The sequence below is a fragment of the Myiozetetes cayanensis genome, unplaced genomic scaffold, assembly GCF_022539395.1.
Source record: "Myiozetetes cayanensis isolate MyiCay16 unplaced genomic scaffold, myiCay2020 scf2-11, whole genome shotgun sequence".
Taxonomy (NCBI): Eukaryota; Metazoa; Chordata; class Aves; order Passeriformes; family Tyrannidae; genus Myiozetetes; species Myiozetetes cayanensis.
The window spans coordinates 74,598,181-74,620,784 of record NW_026087411.1 but is presented as its reverse complement, the minus strand read 5'-3'; positions in this window follow the sequence as shown (position 1 = coordinate 74,620,784).

Genomic DNA, 22,604 nt, shown 5'->3' with positions numbered 1-22,604 from the left:
GCCACCCCAAAAATGTATTCTTTAACTCATAATGTGCGATTATTTTTAATACCAGATTTGAGATTTTTCAGAGAATGACTTTGCATGCTTTGCTGATGCCTCATTCCACTCAAGATGAAAGTAAAATTTTCATATTCCATTGTACATTCTAACAGCAATGGTTCTTACAACACTATATATATATATATTCTTGTATATATAGCGTATATATTTATATGATATATAGTATATACATAAATCAGTATTCTTACTATAATTTCCATATTTATCTCACATAATCCTCCTTCATGATACAGCTTTCTGTAAGTCCTGAAAGACTACTATCTCCTCACTCCGCACTGCTCCTACTCAGGCGGAACAAAGTATGTGCACTATTGTCCTTTAATATGAAAAAGAAAAAAAAAAATAGATAATTAATTCTTTCCCAGAGACTCCTATTGGGTTTTTACCGCTGTTGGTGTGGCTGATTTGGAGATGTTTAAGAGGGATCCACTCCTCTGTTGCAGCATGAGTCCCAAACATAGATGATGCGTCAACTGACTCTGTCATGAGAAATACACGAGCAGCTCCCACCAGCTTTTAGTGCATATGCCCCTGCATAGTTTAGGCCTAGCATGTAGGATAGCACTTAACCTGATTAGACTATGTTTGCACAATAGATACTGATGATGCTTAAAACATCTTCCCATTGTCATGTCTATGTTCTGACTAGTCTTTGACAGAATTGTCTCTTTTGTGAAGAATGCCCTCAACATTGCAGAAATGAAATAGATCCTTCTGACACAATCGACTAAATCTTTCACTTTACTTTCTTACTAAGCCTTTTTTTTTCTAGTCACCAGCAGTGACTAAAAATCTCACTGAGTTTCTAACTTTCCCCTGTTTTCTTTGAGAACTATTTACTGGGTTTCAGCCCCCATGAAAAGAAACTCCCATTTAACAAATGCACCGTATTCTACAGACAAATCAATACCAACCCTCTTTACTGGTCATTTGGCTTAATTCAGAAGAAAAGATGTCATACTTCACATAAATCACTTTTTTTTACTCAAAAGAATCCCTTATTGAATAAACTAGTGTCATTTCCATCAATGAAAATAGAGCACAAAGATCCTAGGCCCCCTTTGCTAGTTTGCATTATTTATCCACTTGTAAAGTGATGTGATTCTGATGCAAAAAAAAAAAAAACACATTTTTAACTTACATTTTTTCTTCTAATAGAAAATTACTACAGAAGGCTAGAAATGTTCCTATTTATTAAGGGAACTTTCAATTACTGTAATCCCACAAGAACGGTACGTGTATATATATGCTCATGTTCATTCACAGCTCTAGCAAAAATGAACCCATTAGGCAATGCTTCACTATGTTCTTGTTGGCACTGCCATTCAGGTGCTTTGATAAAGCAAGCAGATCGAGCCCTTTTAGAATGACAGTTCAAAACTGTTCACTCTCAGCTTTTAGTTTGGATCCAGGTTGGAAATACCACGCATTGCAAAATCACACTGAGCTGGATTTATGGCATAATGTAATAGATGATTCACCAATACTTTTGCTCATGCCAGACTGAGACACAGACCCTAAATCAGCAAAGAGTGACAGGTTTGGAACTGCACTGGCTATCTTAAAGAAAAACAAAAAGTCTCCATTTTCAGTTGTGGAGACACAGAAGTACCATGATAATGACACTAACATGGAAACCTTAATTTCCATATTTATGTAAATTATCTACTGTAGCTTCAGGAATGTTAACACACAAAGCTTCCATGAGCTCCCACGTGCAGTCTGGAATATAGACAAAAGGGATCAAATCCCACTGTACTTCATTTTTAGGTATCAGAGGAAGAGGTATGTTTCACATGAAAACTGTAACTGCTAAACTGTAAACTGTAAAAGCATTCAGTGCATCTCATTTTAGGCAACTGCGAGTTTGAGTTTGCCAATAATATGTTCTGAGTTTTTCTACAGATACCGGAAGCGTGTCTGTGTGTGTGTGTGTGTGTCTGTGTGTGTGTGTGTGTGTGTGTGTGCTGTCATAACCTATCTGCCCAAGCATGGACTGTCTTGAAAGATTAAGTGCACCTATTTTGAACTAGGGGCTGCATGCCGTAATTTTTAGCTAACCCGTTTCCTTCTTAGTGAAAACAGAAATAAAAATATATTGTGCACACTTCATTGCTAGAACCTTTGACCTCAGCTGCCTGTCTAGCTGAGACTGTGATGAATGCTTTGTGTCTCTTCATTTTTAATTGCTCATAAATTGTTATCCCATGAAACACAAAACTAGCCTTGTCCTCATTTTAGTAGAGGTTGGAGGTCAGCCTAACAGTAATACAATTAAGGAGTGTCTTTGTGTGGGGGTGTGGGAGTGAAGAGGGCAGGAGGGTTACAGAAGGTTGTGGTAGTGAAAGATGTATTCCTTTCCAAGGAAATACAAAGCAAATTCTACACGTTCAAACAAAAGTCTGTAATGTTTGCCAGTGTTGAGAAAAGCTCCTGGGAGGGCATTTAGAAGGGCAATAAAGTAGACATCATTTTCCATATCTGTATAATCATTCTTTAACATACATGTACACATGGCCATGTATGATAGCACCAATCTTCTCTTTGCAATGGCAGGCTTAATCCTGAGGGTCAAATTTTACCCAGGCATGCATTCTGATTTGCTGATTTCAGAAAAAATAATAGCCTACCTTTGACTCCTCTATAAAATGATCTAAGCCACATCTGTGGAGATAACTCCACGGAGTTACTTTCCTCCAGTTAATCCTCCATGGTTGCCAAACATTTCCTTCCTGTTCTTGAAAAGTTGGACTACTAGTAATTCAAATACTATACAGTATGCCAAGACACAACAATATCTTTCACTTTCAAAATGTCTGGTAATAAATAACAATAAATTATTAGCTCAGTAACAACAGGAAGCTTACTGTGCCCAGATATAAACCTCTTGATTTTGATTGAATTAATATGCAAATAAAGTAAGCTTGCTGAATTTGCTTTTACTTCACATCACACATAATTCTATTTAACAAAAGACATTGTTGGGCTTTTGGTAATTGAAAATGTCTTCAAATTCCTACAGACCAAATCATTCTGGTAATACTGAGTTCTTCTTGGGGTTAGTTTAGGCGTTTTGTTCCAAATCCCATAACAATTCTTATTCTTTGATTTAGCTCTAACAAGATGTGGTATCTTTCACAAAGCCACCAAGTTCTCAGCAACCTGGCAGAGAGGTTGGAAACAGTCTCCTTCAGCCCTTTACACAGGAAAATTCCAACAGCTGTTTAAAAAAAAAACAAAACTAATATCTCAAAATAGCATCTAGCACCCAGTGGTAAATTTTTCCTGGAGGACAGAAAACTCCACCACTTAGTCATAGCACAATGGCTGCAATCAGCTCATACAGCTTCCAGTGGTCCATATAGCAGAAAGGAAAGATTTAGTCCCAGTAAGTGGCACACTGCTGAGTTTAGCACCCCAAGAGTCTGTACCTTCTCACCTGCATGCTCACCAGTGACCTGTTATCACACTTTCACAAAAGATCCTACAATTTAATCAGATACTGCATAGAAAGAGATGCAACAAGTTACTATAAAAGGCTCCTAGGGCCCCAAGATAAAAACGTAAACTGGATTTCCAGGATATTCAGAAGTTTTCCTTCAGAACTGTGTCTGGTTTATATTTTTTCTAAACTGAAATGTATTATCTGTCAGTTACTAACATTTTATCATTTTATTCATAGAATATTAATTACTTTCCCATCAACACCAATGAAGTAATACTAGGAAAGAGAACAACAGAAGCTACTGTAGAACATTTTTCTGTTTCTAATGAAGGATTCCTGCTTGCTTTAGCTGTGCTAGTAGTTGAAATTGCATATGTTTGCAAATGGTCCCACTAAGATTAAACTATATTTCAGGCCTTCTTACCTTATCTTTAACAGATAAAAAGCATATTAGCATTTTCAGGTTTTGGGGTGGAAAAACATGTATTTCCCTGATATATAGGGTCTATCACATTATGCTGCAATGTTTATGACTCCTGCAAGATTTATCCTTTTGCTTAAAAAATCCATTTCTTAAGATTGGTGATTCTATGCGATTCCTAGCTTCCTTGCTCAAAATGTAAAGGCATGGTACCATCCTTTTATAGCCAATGCAAGTTCTGATTTAAGAACCAAAGTTCCACCTAAATCACAGATAACAATCTAGACTGCCTGCACCCTAGTGTTCTCAAAGTCTTCCGTTCTGAAACCCAGTATATTCTTCCACAGCCTGTAGAAATCTCCTGAGCTATACCAATGGTTAGAGGCAAATGTACTCTGAAACATTCTGTTCCTGCAGGATAAGAATCTACTGCTAAGGAGGAAATTTAGCTTTAGACATTGAGTTACCTACATTGTCCTTATTGGAACTGGAAAGTTTAGTTGCAGTTTAACATAAAAGCTGCACTTGGGTCTCTCTTATGTTATAATTTAGTAATTAAAACATTCAAAGATGAGAAAAATAGGTGCTAGATCCCCCGCCTCAAGGTATATGAACCTAAAGTCCTCAACAATGCCTCAAATACTGGGCCAGAGCTATGCTAGTGTACACCTCTCTCCATGCAAGCCAGACTGAGAAGCTTCCAGGCTAGGATTTTTTTCTGAGGAAAAGTAATCCTGACAGTGTCAGTGTTTTAGCAGTGATGGTTTAATGTTAAAACTAAACTTATTTAAAGGGTCAAGGTCTAGAACTCTAGCTGTGCACACTCCAGGTAGAAGTCAGGATCCTACTTTCCTTCAACTTCATAAGGACCTCACATCAACTGTTGGTGTCTTTCCTGCTTCCTGCTCAAAAATCCCTACATCAGCCCTCCTCATGTCCTCAGCGAGCTATCTCTGTGCACTGCTGCCAGTGCCTCTACTTCTTATAGGAGCATGAGAGGCTTCCATGAGAGGCTGCATGAGAGGCTGGACAGCTTACATTTCAAAACTGAGGGAGACACTGTGTTGGTTTCCTCCACATTCAGTGGAATTGCCAAGACTGATCTCTCAAAATCTCCAGAAATGCCCATTCCTCCTTATTCTTTATGTATATATGTATTTTCAGAAGTTCTCTTGGGACTTCCTACCTAAAATTTAAGTACACCTTTGTCTCAGATGTTTTGGTCAGACAAAAGCTGAAGCTCACCTGCAAACTCTGGTAGGCCTTAACAATTACACAACCCTTCTACAGATTTACCTGGAAAGAGCCTAGTATAAGCCAGATAAAAAAATCAGGGTGTATGTTTCTTACGTTTTCTTAGTTTAAATTTATCACTGCACAAATGATAAATCTTGGTGTTCTTACTGAATCACAGCATTGCCTCACAGCATTCTCATTGAAAATCACAGACTGGTTACATTTCTCTTAATAAAGTCTAATATTTCATTCTACTAATGGAGAAGGTTTCTTTTGACATTGTGTACAAAATCTCTCTTAAGATTCAGTAGGGTTAGGTCAGGTAGCTGTTGCTGCCAATATCACTCAGCAGGAATTTGCAGCAGAGGGCAATCTGAGTAATAAGAATTTTATGGGTTCTCCCTCCTAATTTTACTTATAAAATGGTAATTTTTAATAAGTTTGCTAGTAAGGATACTTTTTTCCATAACTTGTATTCAGTTGTTCATCTAAAGTAAATATTCAGAAAGGAGACTGAATCCTTGCTAAGTTTGTATTGGATAATGAAAGGCTATAAGGAGTTTTGAGGCAGACTGTGAAAAGCCACCTGGGATTAAAATCATATTGAAAAAAAGCTATCTCCTAAAGATGTGGCCTGTGACTGGTTTTCTGGATGCTGCCGATAAAGAATCCATCACCTTTTTCCCCTCATGAGTTCTTTACTAGGGACGGGTATGGGGCACAGCAGCAAAGTCACTTTGCTATCTTAGTAGAGGTAGGGGACGGAGATCCATGTGGCAGCAAGGATGCAAGGGTTATTGATGTACTAGAAACCACACAAGCGCCCGAGAATCATCATGCTTCTCTCTCTGAAAAGGGAGCAGGGCTGATTACCCAGCTGAAGTGCATCTACAGCAATGCACACAGCATGGGCAACAAACAGGAGGACCAGGAAGCCATGGTGCAGGAGGAAAACTGTGACACAGTTGCTATGACAGAGATTTGGTGGGATGAGTCACAAAACTGAAGTGCTGCAATGGATGGCTATAAACTCTGCAGAAGAGATGGGCAAGGAGGGAAAGGCAGTGGGGTAGCCCCGCATGTTAGCGAGTGTCTTGACTGTCTGGAGCTTCATGGTGGTGACAGTAAGGTTGAATGCTTATGGGTTAGCATCAGGGGCAAGGTCAACCAGGAAGATATCCTGGTGGGAGTCTGTTATAGACCACCCAACCGGGGTGAAGAGGTAGGTGAAATATTCTATAAGCAGCTGGGGCTAGTCTCACAATTGCTAGCCCTTGTGGGGGATGTCAATTAACCTCATATGCTAGAAATGCAGTAAGGCAGAGAGGAAGTAGTCTAGGAGGTTCCTGGAGTATGTAGAACATAACTGCCTAAACACAGATGGTGAGTAAGCCAGCTAGGGAAGGTACCCCACTGCACCTGCTGTTCATGAACAGAAGAGGTAATGGGTGATGTTGGAGGCCATCTTTGGCCCAGAAATCACAAAATTATAGAGTTTTCAATTGTTGGAGAAGTAAAGAGGAGGGTCAGCATAACTGTCACCCTGGACTTCTAGAGAGCAGACCTAGACCCGTTCAGGAAATGGGTTGAGATAACCCCTGGGGAGGAAGTCCTGAAGGGCAAAGTGGTCCAGGAAGGCTGGCCATGGTTTAAGAAGGAACTCTTAAAAGCATAGGAGCAGGCCATCTCCATGAGTGAAACATGAGCTGGCTAGGTAGGAGACCAGGCTGCTGAACAGAGAGCTTTGACTGGCACTCGAGGGGGTTAAAAAAGGAGAGTTTATAACCTTTGGAAGGGGCAGCAACTCAGGAGAACTACAAGGATGTTGTAAGGTTGTACAGGGAGAAAAGCCAAACTAGAACTTAATCTGACTACTGCCATAAAAGTAAATAAAAAATGTATATATAGATACATTAGCCACTAAAGGATGGCTAGAGGGGAATCTTCATCTATTCTTTGGATACAGGGGAAAGCATAGTGACAAAGGATGAGGAAAAGACTGAGGTACTTAATGCTACCTTTACATCAGTCTTTAATAGTAAGACAAGTTGTTCTCCCCCTTAGCTGGATGACAGCACCTCAAATCCTGTGTTCAGTTTTGGGCCACTCTTTGCAAAAAGACACTGAGGCTCTGTAGTGTGTCCCGAGAAGGGCAACAAAGATGATGAAGGGTCTGCAGCACAAGCCTTATGAGTAGTGGCTCAGGGATCTGGGGCTGTTTAGCCTGGAGAAGTACCTGAAATGAGGTTGTAGCCAGGTGAGGTTTGGTCTCTTTTCCCAGACAACAAGTGGCAGGATGAGAGGAAATGGCCTTAATTGTAGCAGTGGAAGTTCAGATTGGATATGAGGAAAAACATCTTCACTGAAAGGGTGGTCAGGCATTGGAATAGACTGCCCAGGGAAGTGGTGGATTCACCATCCCTGGAAGTGCTCAAAAGGCATCTGGATGTGGCAGTTGCGTATGTGGTTCAGTGTAGGACTTGTCAGTGCCTGGTTAACCATTACACTGGATGATCTCAGAGGTCTTTTCCAATCTTAATGATTCTATGAAAGGCCAGGATGATAGGGTGACTGCTGATGGCAAACCTCTGCCAAATATGACAGACAGAAGGAAGCTTAAAGTCTGTGTCTCTCTCAAGTAAAACACATTGCATTTCAAAGAAGACAAGTTCCAGATAAGTTCTTGAAAGCCATGTTCCAAGTATGTAACTCCTAGGTATATTAAATCATAAAGAAATGGCTTGCCCAAACTATATCCCTGATGTGTCTATTCCTTTGATGTTGGGAAGTCCAACACTTTTTTTCCCCAAAAAATACCGCCTTTTAAAGAAAACAGTCATCACCTTAATTGAGCCTACCCCAGTGCCAGAGCTACAACTTCAACTAGGAGTTTTACTTTAAAAAAAAAAGGCTCCAAAAATTCACCCACCAAATATTTTGAAGAGCCCTCAGTTCTTTAATACCTTGAGGTAGCATAAAGAGAAGACAGAACACATGTTTTCTCAGGAGATACTTTTACTGATAACTTTAGAAAATAAGGGATAAAATAAGAGATCTTGGCAAATGTTTAAAGGGGTAACATACAACCAAAACAGAGCATTCCACAAAGCTATGACTTAGCACATAATAACCTATACAGCTTAGCAAAATCCAACCCATTCAGTCCCAAGTTACCCAAAAACATTAAGAAAGAAGATTAGGAGAAGGAGTAAAGAAAAAGAGAAGAAGAAGAGAAAAATAGCTACCACCAGAGAGTCATGTGCAAGTCCAGCTCCCCCACACTCAGATGATAGGTTTCAAGCAAAACAGAGCCACATGTTGCTACGTTAATGTGCTCTGGCCCCTGTGGCAATCCTCCCAGGTGGGACTTTTGGCCAGTGGCCATTCTGGGGCTCCTGAGCAGAGTGAGGGGTGGTATTCCCACTATGCCAGGCAATCTAAGGCTGGGTTAGGGGCTCCAGGGATGTGGTGTGGGCTGTGCTGCTGGGCTGCCTTTGCCTGACATCTGCTCCGGGGTTACCTGGTGAGGGTGCAGGGGCTGCCATGTGGGATGCAGCATTACCTCACCTCCATGAAACTTGACCTATCCCTTCCTCCCACACGCATACTTGAGTTGGTTCCGACCCAACAATATAGTAATCCAGTGTCTCACAGCATCATAATTAATTTTTTTTAAAATATATTTGAGCCTCTTATTTGCAGAAATCCGTGCCTGAGAAATAGTGCACGATGTGCTTTTAAAATCATTTAGCATTCATTATGTTCTACAAAGGTCCAGAGTTTATGAACTGTTTTCCTTTAGGGCCATAGATTCTAAACATAGTATATTTCTCAAAGCAAAGCAGAAAATTAATTTCAGACTTCAGGTAGCCAGTGTTAGGGCAAAGCCAATGACTCTGAAAATGTCTTCTCCAGCATGTGGCAACTTTTGAAGAGAACAATTCTGCACAAAAGCTGTCCCCTTAGGGGTGGTAAATTAACTCTTACAGAGCAGGGTGCTCATAGCAGAGAGAAGCACTGGTGTTTAGAAAGCAGGCTATGGTTGGTTAAGATGCCCATTTTACAGTCCTAGTGTCAGAGGGCAAGCCTAGTCAGGCTTCCAAGGCGTCTATCTCTGCTTCATGACAGAAGCATGTTGCTGCACTGTACTTCCTTGCCAGTCTCACGATGAGAACCAGGAGAGCAGTGAAAGCTTTTAAACACAGTTCATAATGCAGCCATATCTTCGGCCTTAGCTCCAGCAAGCCCAGATGGGAAATAAGAGTCATTTAGCAACAGACTACTTCCGCAAACTAGAGAGAGATGTAAAACGTACTCACCTACTCATAATTTTCTTTCTCTGAAGTGGATACTGGGTCCTCTGTGACCCATTAGAGCTGGATTGTTCTTCTGCTCTAAACAAAGAAGCTATCTGATTTTTTTTTTTTTTGCAAGCTTCTTAAACTAGTGCCAACTGCCCAAAATGGGACGACAAACTAGAAATCCTGATGAATAAACATTCTGCAAGATTAGCCATCTCCAAGCAGGAGATGTTGACTTTTATCTATTTAATTTATCAAACAAAAAATGGAAATGAAGATGGTAAAGCAAGATACCAAAATGAAGGAATCGAAGGATTTTTCTCTTAGCTCTCAGCAGGAGTGCTGAGGGACAAAAGGATGATTAGAGACATGATGCAAATGAGACAATGTTCTGGGTGGGGTCTCTCCACATCCACTGTAGAAAAGGAAAATTCCAAGCAGGAAAATACATTTTAGCTTGTTCCCTTGTGGGTGTCTGGTGCTCAGTGATGCATCACAGGTGGGACGTATCAAACAGTAAAACAAATCTTCACAAGCATAAGACACATTTAAGATATCAGGAAAATTGAACCCAGAGGAAAGAAAACCTTTATTTGAGAGTGAATGTGTGTTTTATTATGTTGGGTTGCCTTTTTTTTTTTCTTTACTGCCTTTTCACAGCATAGAAAGCAAGCTTTTTTTAAAAATGAACAAACAAGTCCTCTCAATACTGCAGAATTTTGTGCCTACAGGTCATGGTTGGTTTAAACAGTACATATGGGAAAGCATAAAAAAGCAGGTATGCATACAAGAAAAGAAGAACTGACCTGCTCTAGCCTTTTCCTTGGCAGCTGCCCAGATGAATGCTGGTCTTAAATAAAGAACCTGATGGATTAAAAAACTTTTGAATTTGTACATCAGGAAATAATATTAGATGTGGCTGTTTGCCACCCCTTCTTAAACTTGCCCACAGAATCCTAAAATTATATCTGATGTTCTTCAATGATTAATTTTTGCATAAACAGAATTTTTAAGTTCCAGCTACATCTTAAGTGCTAATGTGCATAAATGACTGGTCTTCTGGAAAGACTCAAGAGCACAGGAAAGGAAAGTGTTTGGTTCAGATGACAACTTAACCATGCTAAAATGAACTGAAAATCAGTCAGAGACGACGCAGCTATTATTGGAGGTGCCAAACGGCCTCATATGTATTAGCTCTCCTAAAATGCAGTAAATAAATCAATAACTCATGGTAAGTGATAAGAAGCAAGCTGAATAACAGAAAGTTTTATCAACATGTTTATGAAGTTGTTCTGTGCAGTCTAAAGTAGTCTGGTTTCCCATGGAGCCTTGCTCTCTGACACCATTCCTCTAATATGTTTCCCTGCAATGAGTCTGGTTTCTGTGCGCATTCATTCTGAAAACACTACAGGGCAAGGAAGAGCCTACACTAGGACCAGTTTGGATCTAGATGAGTATCTAACTGGCCAGTCACACAATTGTGCTAACAAACATGGCCCTCTTTTGCTTCAAAAAGTATCAAATGTGGGTCACTCATCTAGCTATGACATTCTAAAAACCTGAGAGAATTTGATTATTCATGCCTCCTTTTCAGTTTTAATAAATGTAATCAAAAATAGATCAAGGATTCAAGATACACTTGGAGAAAATCAGAAGACAATCAGATTAACAAAGTATAATAAATTAGGAAAAAAAAAAACCTAAGTGTTGAATCATCTATTGAAACTTTTTGATACATGGATTCAAAGAATTGACAAAGATGATGGGTCACCCAGAAGAAGACTGTAATGGACTGATTTTGCTGCAAAATCTGTATCAATAACACTTGGACACTAGGACTAAGATCCAATCAAGTCCCTACCTAATAGGCAGCTGTATTATATCTTTAACCACAAGATAAATAGGTTGCACTTTTTAAGGCACCATTAACACAATTTTTAAATATTCTGAGCCACTATAAAACATCATCTGAAACATCATTAGTTATTTCAACCATGCTAAGGAAACCATTTGACAATTCCCTGTGGAATTCACTTCATGTGGCTACAGGCAACTACAGGTTATACGGTGGTTCTTACATCTGAGTCCGTAGTCCATGGGTGGGGGGACAAGACCTTCCAGAGAGCAAATCATTCCACACCTAACACTTTCTCTAGCAGTGGATTCAGCTGGAGTAATAGTAATGGTACTTAGCCATTTTCATGGGCTGCACAGGGGCCTTAGATAATGATTTGCACCACCTCCTAGCCTCCAGATGACTATAGTTTAGCAAAATGAGCTCTAACAGTAGTGGATTACTTGCATTTTTACTCAAATGCACATAATCATAATAATCTGAGTTATATTTTGAGCTCACCTGAGTAGAAACTGTCCCAAGGTCTGAGAAAGAACTCAGCACTCAGTATTTATTTACTAACATTCATTATTCCAAAAGCGATTTTCCTTTTCTTCATACTGGATTTTCATTGAATACTTTCACTTCCAGCTTGCTTTATGAATGGCAATCAAATGCAGAGGCAAAATATCAGAGGAGATAACACTACCCTCTTCACTGCTTGAAAGATTAAAAAATTTTTAGCTTTTGATGTTGTTTATGATGTTACCGTCAATGGCTGGAGCCATTATATTTAAATTCCTCTGACAATTCCCTAGGTAATCTTGTTGGTCCGAACACAGAGATGTGTTACTACCATTTCACTGATGTAAGAGCAAATGGTCAAAGAATTCCCAAGGAGAACAACAGAAAAACAAAAACACAGGTTTCAAAATGCCTCCTTGGGACTAAAAATGGTTTCATTGTTTAGCAGAGTGGCCAGGTACTTGGGCTCTCTAAAAGTAGATGGCAAAATTGCAGAGTACCAGCAGCTGAAAGGTCTGGTCAGCATATACACAGATCACTTCTATGATGAACTACGACGAACATCAGCAAGTGATCTTGCTGTCTCCTGGACATTTGTGTGACACCAAAAGGGCTTTGATCAAAACTAGAAATAGGCCCACAATAGTTCAAAGCACCCAAGGCACTTTTAACAAAGCCAGCAAGTTGGCATGGAGCTCTTGCATTATACGATGCTGGAGTTTTGAAATGAAATGTCTTTCAAGGTAAAAGTCCTCTGCACTGCCAGAATGGTAAAATATAATTTCTTATTTCATCACCACATTCTAATACATTTATTATTTTATTTTTCTCTTACTGTTCCAGAGTACCCTTCTGCATAAAGACACTGGAAAGTGCATAGCACAATCAAGAAAGTATAAAAGGATCTTATCATTAAGAATTTGTGAGCAGATATGTCCTTCTAGCAGAGGCAAAGCAAGTGTTTCAGTTAGATGTTACACCTTTTTTGCTGCTGTTATTTATTTTTGAATAATTAATTACTCTTACCCACTTACCAAAAACCTTTAGGGTACTGTGTGGTTTCTATACTGGCAAGACAGCCTGGATGCAATTTACTGAAAATGAGATCTGTTGCTGAAAGACAGCCCCTTATTTGCTTAGGCTGTCCTGCTCCACAGTTGTAAAGTTTGTGTTGTTGCTATGTCTGCAGCCTCACTGCTGCCCCAGCTTGAGAGCTGCTCCTTGATGAGACGGGGAATACCATTTTAAAAAAATAATAAAATAAAAAAGTATATTTATAGAAGCATGGCTGACAAGAGGGGGGGGGTGGAGTGGAGAACAGGGCATGAGCACTCATGCTTGAAACCCCTTGCTTGTGCAATAATGAGCTTGAAAGCCTTGCTGAAGTGGTTTTACAGCTGTGCAACAAAATGGTGCACTCTCCTCCCTTAATGCTGACATTTTAATGTAGGATCACAGCTATTCAGATTGTCCATTGGAGCTGGCAGGCTGATGGTGTGAGCAACTACGCACTCTCATCAATGTCGCTTGGATGAAAGCTGCTGTCAGGCTCAATAAAATGGCAGGCTAGGCCAATCTGGCACACATGAAAGGAAACTGGAAGAAAGGCTTAATTGCACCTCCAGCAGATTCCAGTTATTCTGCTGGTCTGTTAACAACACACAGCCTGGCACGCCAGTCCAGTCCAGTCCGCTGTGCTGCGCTGGTAGGAAAAACTCCTTGAGGGTTATGGCACAAAGGCATTCTGGGCTAGACCACAATAGCCAAAGCCAAAGAGATCACAAGTCTTCTCAGCTAGGTTAGTGGCAGCTACCATATCCAGCAAAAAATTGAGAAACAGACAAAGGAACCCTAAAATAAAAGGTTGGGTTTGTCCGTGCTCGAGGGACCAGGGCAGGATCCACCAGAACTGGGGAGATGCCAAGACAGGCTGGACACTTTTCTGAGACATCTCAGGGAAGATCCAGTGGGAAGAGTAGACACTGGAGAGAGACATTAAGGCAAAGGAGAGGGAAAGGAGGCATGACTGATGAAACCAAATATGGTGGCATTCACTCTGAGCAGAGTGCTGGGTGGCATCAAGGATGGAAAAACTAAGCATTTCTGTCTTTGATGTGTTGGTAGGGAATTGAGGAAGGGCCAGAGACTGGGTTTTATTGTATTTTCTCATTTTTGTTCAGTGGTCATGGTGGTCATGACCTGTTGTTGGAATGTTTGCAAAAAATGTTTTCTGCTTGTGGGTGGAAGGAAACAAGGATGAAAAATATACTGGATACAAAAATCTTTCCTAGGGATAGGGAGCAACAAGCCCTTGGAGCAATCTTTTGCCTCTTAAATGGGACTGAGATAATGGGAAGTAATGAAATACCTCTGAATATTGCCTTTTGCTAGCACAGCATTGTGAAACTAAGGAGAGAAATTATCTTTTTTTTTTTTTTTTAAAAAGGCTTCATACTTGCAAGATGAGACAGAATTACTCATTTCTTTATAGATCAGCACCAGATGGCCACAGGGTAAAAGATTTAGTCCATCCATTCAGTCTGTCTTGGAAGGTGTATGAAGATTACATGATTTCTTAGTATTTTTATTTCTTGGGTTTTTAATTTTACTTGCAGGCATGTTCAAGGACCACATAAAACAGATCCAAGACTGCAATTTTATTACTTTTTCAAGCATGGTAAAAAGGAATTACTCTGAACAAATATTAACATTTTCTATAGAGTTATTCTTCTGTAGTGCAATCTAGAATTACTCAAGAATACTATGTACTGTGATATTTTGAGGAAAAAGAATATATCCCTGTCTTGTGATGAACGCGATTTCAGTTGCACCAACCCTTCCATTTCCAACTCTGATTAGATCACAACCTTCACTGTCACCTATACTTTGTGTTCTTACACTATCTGGGGATGAATGGATCTTGTAGCTTTTAGGCAGCCAGTACCTACCCAATTAGGTAGGAGAGACACTGTGGTCATCAGTATTGAAATTACCCTATTTCTGGAACCCTCTGCATAGAAGATTTGAGCAAATGAACTCAGTAGCTCATCCATATAATGACCTGCCAAAAATAGAGAGCACAGTAACTTCCCATAGGACATGGATGGCTGGAAAACTGCAAATGCTCCTTCTGTCAACCTGACAAAAATAAGGAGAAATTCTTATTCCTACCTTAAAGAGCAGCCTCTATGTTTAAGCTGGAGTCTCCCATGCTTACATATAAGAGCCAAGTTGCCTCAGCTTATGGAATCTGACCATCCTTAAGATTGTAGCTGTAAAGAAATTAGACCAAGGAGGCTGCTCGTGACTTTTCAGCACTCAATAGCAGCGTATAGGCTGTTAAGAGATATTTGTTTTGGGTAAGTAGTTCTTGTAGGCAACTAGTAATTCTGCCTTGCCAATTTGCTTTCTCTAAAGTACATGATGGTCCCCTAATTCTATAGTGAAGTCATGCATGTGTCTGCATCTGGGGATGCTGAAGCAATACATTCACTGCCTTGAGAGGATGGCACAGAGGGTTCCACTGCTTCCAAGTGTATTTAGCACTTGGGATAATTTTCCAGAGACACAGGCTTGGAATCACATTTTGGGGGCTTGGAAATACACAAAGCAGAATTTTTGCAGCAAACTGGTGTCTACTGAGGAGTTTAAAGCTTGGTGGCATTGTGACAGACATTAAAAATACATGAACCTTCCTTTAATGTAAAGTCCTTTGCTGGTAAAGTGGATGGGCATTGAAACGGCCAAAGCCATTCCCTTCAGATGAAGCCAGGAAAGAAACGTCCTTAGCTCAGTTGCATACGATACAGATACTCACCACCCTAAAAATGACGCAGAGATAATACCAACTGGAAGAAGTTCACAGACACATCCTTTCCTAATTGAAAAGCTTAACATGACTGTTTCAACAAGAATAATATACCCAGTGTTGGCCTACTTCAAAATAAAAAATCATTTTATGGCTGCTTGTTTCACTCTACCTACTTGTTTCCTTGAAGATAGCTTTATATAAAATATAAATATTCCTTGCCAGCATTTTGATCCAAGAGAAAAGTTTCATCCTTCAATAGTGCACGTAATAGAATTGGTCAGATTTGAAGCATGGGAGCACTTTTTTATCTTGGATCTTTAATATTTTACAGTTCAGGCAACAGAATTTAACCAAACCAAAGTTGGAGATATAACTAATAAGCTCTCCACACACACTGCAACTCGTACTATAGCCTTCATTTTGATTTCTGCTTTCCTGATTTACGTGTAGTAAAAAAAGCATTTAAATAAGATATAAAATTTGCATTCTTATTTAATTATCTCCTAGGACAATTAATGCCCCTGAAAAATTTCAATATTTTGGCTACAAAACAGATTTAATAATAACAACAGTGGCAGCACTAAAGTCAAAAGAAAGGTCTATTAAATCAGTAACCCTACTGATTTAAATAGGACTAGGACTGCACCCTGTGACTTTACGGATACTTATCATGCAAATTTTCAGAACATGCTAGTAAGCTTTTCACTCTGAGGCACTTTAAAGGTCCTGCCTCCAACAAACTGTTTCCCAGAGATGCACATGTCATGCACTTACACTTAAACCTCTTCTCTATCCTAAACTAGCCACATTTTAGAGCAAGGTGAGAGCTTGGATCATACAATACCACTCTCAAACCTCTTAAAATTACAAAATTATGCTGAAAAAGTTAGGAGAACAGAGGTTTTTTAAATATTTTAATGGTAGCTTTCACCATTCCTATGACATAAGATTCATTTTAAATCTCAAGCAGTATGTACTGTTACAAAGTTTTTATTCTAATTTTCTATCACAAACGTTTTTCTAATTCACAACATACTTTGAGGTTCAATCTTCAGAGAGACATTGAAGAGAGAGAATTATACATTGTTTTCTCTCTGTTTGGTTGATGAAATTCCCTCACAAGTAGAGCTGCCATGGTTAAGAGGAAAGTCCTGTAAGACCATATGTAGGTGATAATGAATGTGACACTTTAATAGTTTAGTTTACAATTTTCTATATTGTAAGATTTATTTAAGATAATGCTAGGAACTGAACAATCACCAAATGTAACAGGCAAGGAAGGACAAAAGAAACACAGCATGCAAGGATGTACAATAACTACCAAGCTAAGACAAAGTTAATGGCTGAAGTTAGATGTAGGGTTTAAGCTAATGTAGACTTCCTCTAAATTTCACCAGGCAATTCCTCTCACATTAAAATGGTTTCTGAAGATTGGATCAATTGCCTTCTGAAGGTGCCAATCTCTGACCAGTGACTCCTACTGGCATCAGGACATCTAAGTTAGAGCAGACATCTAACTTCTGACCAGCTACTGACATGTCCATTTGATAAACTGCATGGCAAAGTTAGTGGGAATACAGTGCATTAGTAGGAGTCTAGATATACTGATTTGTGTTTAGAAACGTCTGCACCTCTAACAGAGGCACAAGGTAATAGCAATGCTGAGAGAAGCTCACGTGCAGTTCTGGGGGACGGTTTTGATGAGAGGTACCTGCAGTAGCTGGCTTTTGGCTGACTTCAGTGAGTTGCATGTCAAGAAAGCATGCCAGCTGCAGGTGACAACAAAGCTGGACCCCACAGCTGATACCTGAGAAACCACATACATGCAACAATGAGAGAAGACAACAAGGAAAATAAATTTTTTTGGTACAGGATGAGCAAGGGACCCCAAAGTTGTGCTCTGACTGCTTCAGTTTGCTCCCGTTGTTCCTGCCTGGAAAATCAGTTTCTTCTCTTGTAGTTTCCTCCCTTAGTCAGGCCTGATGACAACGGAGAGAATGTATACTCTGTATTTAATGACGAGAAGCTGCAGCGCATACTAATGGTGCCATAGCTTCTAATATCATCCAATATCCCCTGCTGGCTTTGCAATTACATACACATGGAGCAGGGAAGTGGCATGTGGCACTCCCGGTGAGGATAAGCAGGTGTCTAGAATTACCTTCTGACATCTCTCAGAGGAAGAAGGTAAGTGTGAGTTAACTGACCCCACACACTGCTCCGAATGCCTCGAGGCCCCCAGTGGCAAAGGCTGATGCTGGAGTAAGGAGAGTCTGTGTGTCTAAGTAACTACCCTAAATTCCCTTCTCCCTCTCCTGGCTGTGAGGACACTCCTTACAGTCAAGCCAAGAAGACATGTTTTGTAATCCACTATTGTACACGGTGTAAAGGTATTTAATCAGAGCATATTTAATAATAATAATAATCAAAGCATATTTAATCAGGGCCTTAATCTTTGAAGTGTTTCCTTCAACTGAATTACACACGTAGAAGTATGTAGTTCAGGAGAAACAGAAGTGTTCTCATCTTGGGATTGCAAAGATAATTTTATTACTCGCCTGTATTTTTTCCCTTGGAGGGAAAAAAATGAACAAATGGATAAAGGGGAAACATTTTAAGGAGGGTTTAATTCTTTCTAAGGTTGACACACCAACAATGTTTTGTGTCTGCTGTCATTCAATGCTGCAACCTGTACTAGATTAAATTACATGGCAGAGTGCTACAGTGTATTGGACAGCAGGTAAAAAAGAAAATATGCTCTACTCATTACTGTGCCCTTGACTAAGTATGTGAATTTGAGTGCACCTCCATACTATAGTATCCTATATCCATAAAAAGCATAATGATACCTATTTAGTGACTCAGTTATTAAGACCACATTTCTCCATTAAATATATGAGGAAATACTTGACCAGGTCATTTTTTTCCTTTTGGTTTTCTGGAATTTCACAGAAAATCTAATTATCTGGGTTTTTTAATTATACTATCAGGGCCAAATTTTTTAGCTTCTCAGATTTCCAAAAAAAAAAAAAAAATACTGGCAATATGAAGGTATTTTGGGAAAAAAAAAAAACTTAAAATTTTTTTCATATAAAAAATGAGGTTTTAAATTCATAACTGAAATGTGCTTCTTCATGTATATGCACACACATATGTGTGTGTCTATACAGAATCACAGAACCATAGAATACGCTGAGTTGGAAGGGATCCATTGGGATCATGGAGTCCAAATTCTGCAGGACATTCAATGAATCACACCATGTGCCTGAGACATTGAGTCCCTTCATCTCATAGTGCCTCAGGTATTGTAGGCTCTCTCCCCATTCTCATCGCTCAGGGAATCCAGCACTGCAAACTTCCATGCGCATCAGGCTCCAGACTCTAGCAAGCCCCTTGGATCCTCATCTTCCTGGGGTATTTTCCTAGCAAGCAGCCTTGAGTTTTTAAATCTGAATTCTCTTCTCCTCGGTGTGCTCCTGCAGGTGGTGAAGTGCCACCTGGACACCAGATCTTCCTTCGGGAGATACGAGTAAGAAAACCTTGTTCCTCCTTTTGGCCAGGCTTTCCATACCTGGAACAAAGCTGCTGCTTGTCAAAGATGCTTTTTTGTCAAAGACCAAAAAAAAAAAAAGTATCCTGGAAAAACGTAGACAATGTAACACAGCTTTTAACATAACTGAAATAATGTTTGGGTGGAACTAGTGGAATCCACCTTTAATGTCCAGAAAGATGTTTCATGAACTCTCTGTAAATCAAGGTTATGTCCCCCAAAGTCCCACCACCAGTGAAGAAGGCAAGATTGTAGTAATTTTTAGCATTATCAGGAGAAGTTTACAGATATTCAGAGTTACTCAATTTATAACAGTTTGAGCTGGTTTCAGCTGGGGTAGAGTTAACTTTCTTCATGGTGGCTAGTATGGGGTTATGTTTTGGATTTGTGCTGAACACCAGGTTGATAATACAGAGATGCTTTTGTTATTACTTGAGATGGCTGAACACCTGCCTGCCCATCGGAAGTACTGAATTAATGTTTTGTTTTTCCTTGCTTGTGTGCATGGCTTTTTACTTTCCCTATTAAACTGTATCTCAACCCATGAGTTTTCTAGCTTTTACCTTTCCAATTCTCTCCCCGATCCTGCTGGTGCAGAAGTGAGCAAGCAGCTGCATCGTGCTTGGTTGCTGGCTGGGGTTAAACCACAACAGTCCTTTTTGGCACCCAATGTGGGGCTTGCAAGGTTTGAGATAATAACAGATTTGATTGGGATGTGCTAGATTGAATTTATAGCTGTTAAGCTGGTAATGAGCAGGCTCCTGTGCTTGCCATGGGACTCACTTTCCTGTGTATTAGAATCTTGTGCTCATTATGATAAATGTTACTGTTTCATGTATATATGACAGCGTGCATTGAGTAGTCATTACTTCTGCATTACTATTTCTTCATGTAAGCTTTATTTTTTACTCCCAAAACTGTAAGTTTAGTCAGCAAGCCTTAAATTTCATTAAATTCCCTGTTTCTATTTTGGCATGAGCAGGAAGACCAAACCATGGACTGAACAAGATGTTTGGATGCATCTCAGCAAAGCAAGAGCAGGGGTTCTATGTAATCAGTGAGTGATCTGGTTGTTTTCTATTCTTTGAGTTATATGATTCTCTGTTAGCTTTTTACTTCCTTTATGGTTTGAATCCAGGGAAAGAGCAGGGGGCTTGCAATGAAAATCGGCACAAGACTGTCACTGCGTTGAGATGAAACACCTTGTCGAAGGCAGGCACCTGCCCGGGTGTTGCGTGGAGATGGATGATGAATTGAACACTGCCACCTTTTGGCTGTGACCACGGCCAGGGCGTTGTGAGGAGAAGAATTTGCCAGACTTCCTTCGAGAGCGGGCTGGGCATCTGGCAAAAGCACCCTTTCATGCCAACGCAATGCTGAAGCGCTTCCTACTACCGCACACGTTAGCACACACCATGTTGGCATCACGTAATTTAGGTTTCACCCCTTATCTGTGAGGTCCTCGGAACTGAGGAGACGGGCTAATAATACGGAGAGCTGTTAGCTTTACTAAAGACTAAGTGCAATCAAGTTGATGTAAACAGTCACTTCAGCCTGACTGCGGTACACTCTTCCTGCCTCAGGAATACTTGAGAGTATCTCGCATTGTGTTGTGCTGAAATAGTGTTTTCTCAAGCGCTGAATTATATACAGTTTGTACTTCAACCTCTTTTGAGCACTTAGCTGTGAATGTTTGTATCAGTGCCAGTGAGTGTGAGGTGATCTCATTAGAAAGAGAAAGAAAATATTATCAGCCACAGAATTATTTCCCAGTGATTTAATGACTCTTATTCGCACGCTACGTCTGCAGTTCTCACATAGGGATTTAAAAAAAAAAAAAAAAAATCCCAAACATTTGTTTGACAGTAGGATAGCGATGTCTGTCCTGCCGCCCCGGCAGCGGCTCCTGACCCGCGCAGCCTTGGCTCGGGGTGTGTCGCTTCCTGAGGGTCTCCATCGCTGCGCCAGGCGCGGAGCTGTAGCTCGGTGCCTCATCGAGGTGCTGTCGAAGCGCGCTCTCCAGACGCAAACCTTACCCACAGAAGAAAGCGTGGGCCCTCTCCTCACACCCTCCCTCCACAGGCAAACCCCTGTTTGCTCCGGGGCTGAGGGCTACGGGAAGGATGTCCGTCACTGGCGAACTGAACGGGACGGGGCTTTCCCCTTCGCTTTCTCACCAAACTCTTTTACCTTTGGGAACCCAAAATACCCGGCTACGAGGGGGGTATTAAGGTGGAATGGCATTCCCCGGCCAACCACCGGGCGCTTCCCGAAGAAAAGCCCCGCATTCCTTGGCTACGGACCGCCCCGCCTCGCCACGGCCGGGGCAGCTCTGGCCGGGAGCGCTGCCCGCGGCGCCGCGTTGCTCGGCAACGGGGAGACACCCCCGCCCCCGCTCCGGTCGGGCCGCGGCGGCGCCGGCCGGCAGGAGGTCGGGCGGGCCCCGCTCGGGCTGCCGGGCTGGGTCCGTGTTCGGGAGAGCGCCGCGGAGCCACCCGCGGCCCTGGGGCGGCTCTTGGTCTGCCCCGCGGTTCCCAGGCGGCCGGCAGCTCCTCCGGCCCCGGCTGGGCGCGCTGCACCCGCGGCCGTGAGGGCGAGTTGGGCGGCGGGCCCGGCAGCCGGCGGAGGGGTCCTGGACTGCGTCCACGGGCTGGTGTGCGAGGGGGAAAGACAAAGCCCCCTGGCTCCCCTGCCCCTCCTTGGCAGAGCCCGGTGCCCCGCTGCTTTCATTTGTTTTTGATCTGCCTCATTAAAAGACTATTGATGGCTTTAACTATTGTCCTTGTTTAGGTGCTGATTTACAAGCGCTAATATCTGACTGTGCCGAGATTAATGGGAGCCCGTGAAGTTTACAATTATCCGCAGGTCCCTTGACCACACATGGAGGGGTTTGGGTTGGGGTCACGCACTTTTATGAAAAACTCCAAAGCAGGCTTAAACCTGGGAACATTTTAATAGGATTGAATTTGTAATAGGATTTGGCAGCTTGGCCTAAACTATAGGATAGGGGGGTTTGCTCTGGATTATTTTGGAGTTCAGTTTTGGGGTTTTCTTAACATGGTGTCATTACTGTGGCACAAAAAGGTACAGGTTTTAACATTGTGGGTTTATTGTTCATGAGAACCTAAGGACAAGTATGTTTGATACAGCACTCTTATCTGAATATATGTTATAGCATATATGCGATAGAACTGGGCTCCAATATTACGTATTTTCTGATGTGTATCTGCATGCTTTATATGATCTTAAACCCCCTCAAATTAAAGACAACATGTATGACATTTATTAAGGAGGAAAAAAAAAAGGGCAAGTGTGAGTGTTACTTCACTGTAGCAAGAGTTCTGTGAAATAATAAGAGATTCCCATGCCAACTCTTGCCTTACTCAGACTAAGCCACATTAGGAAACAGTAACTGGGA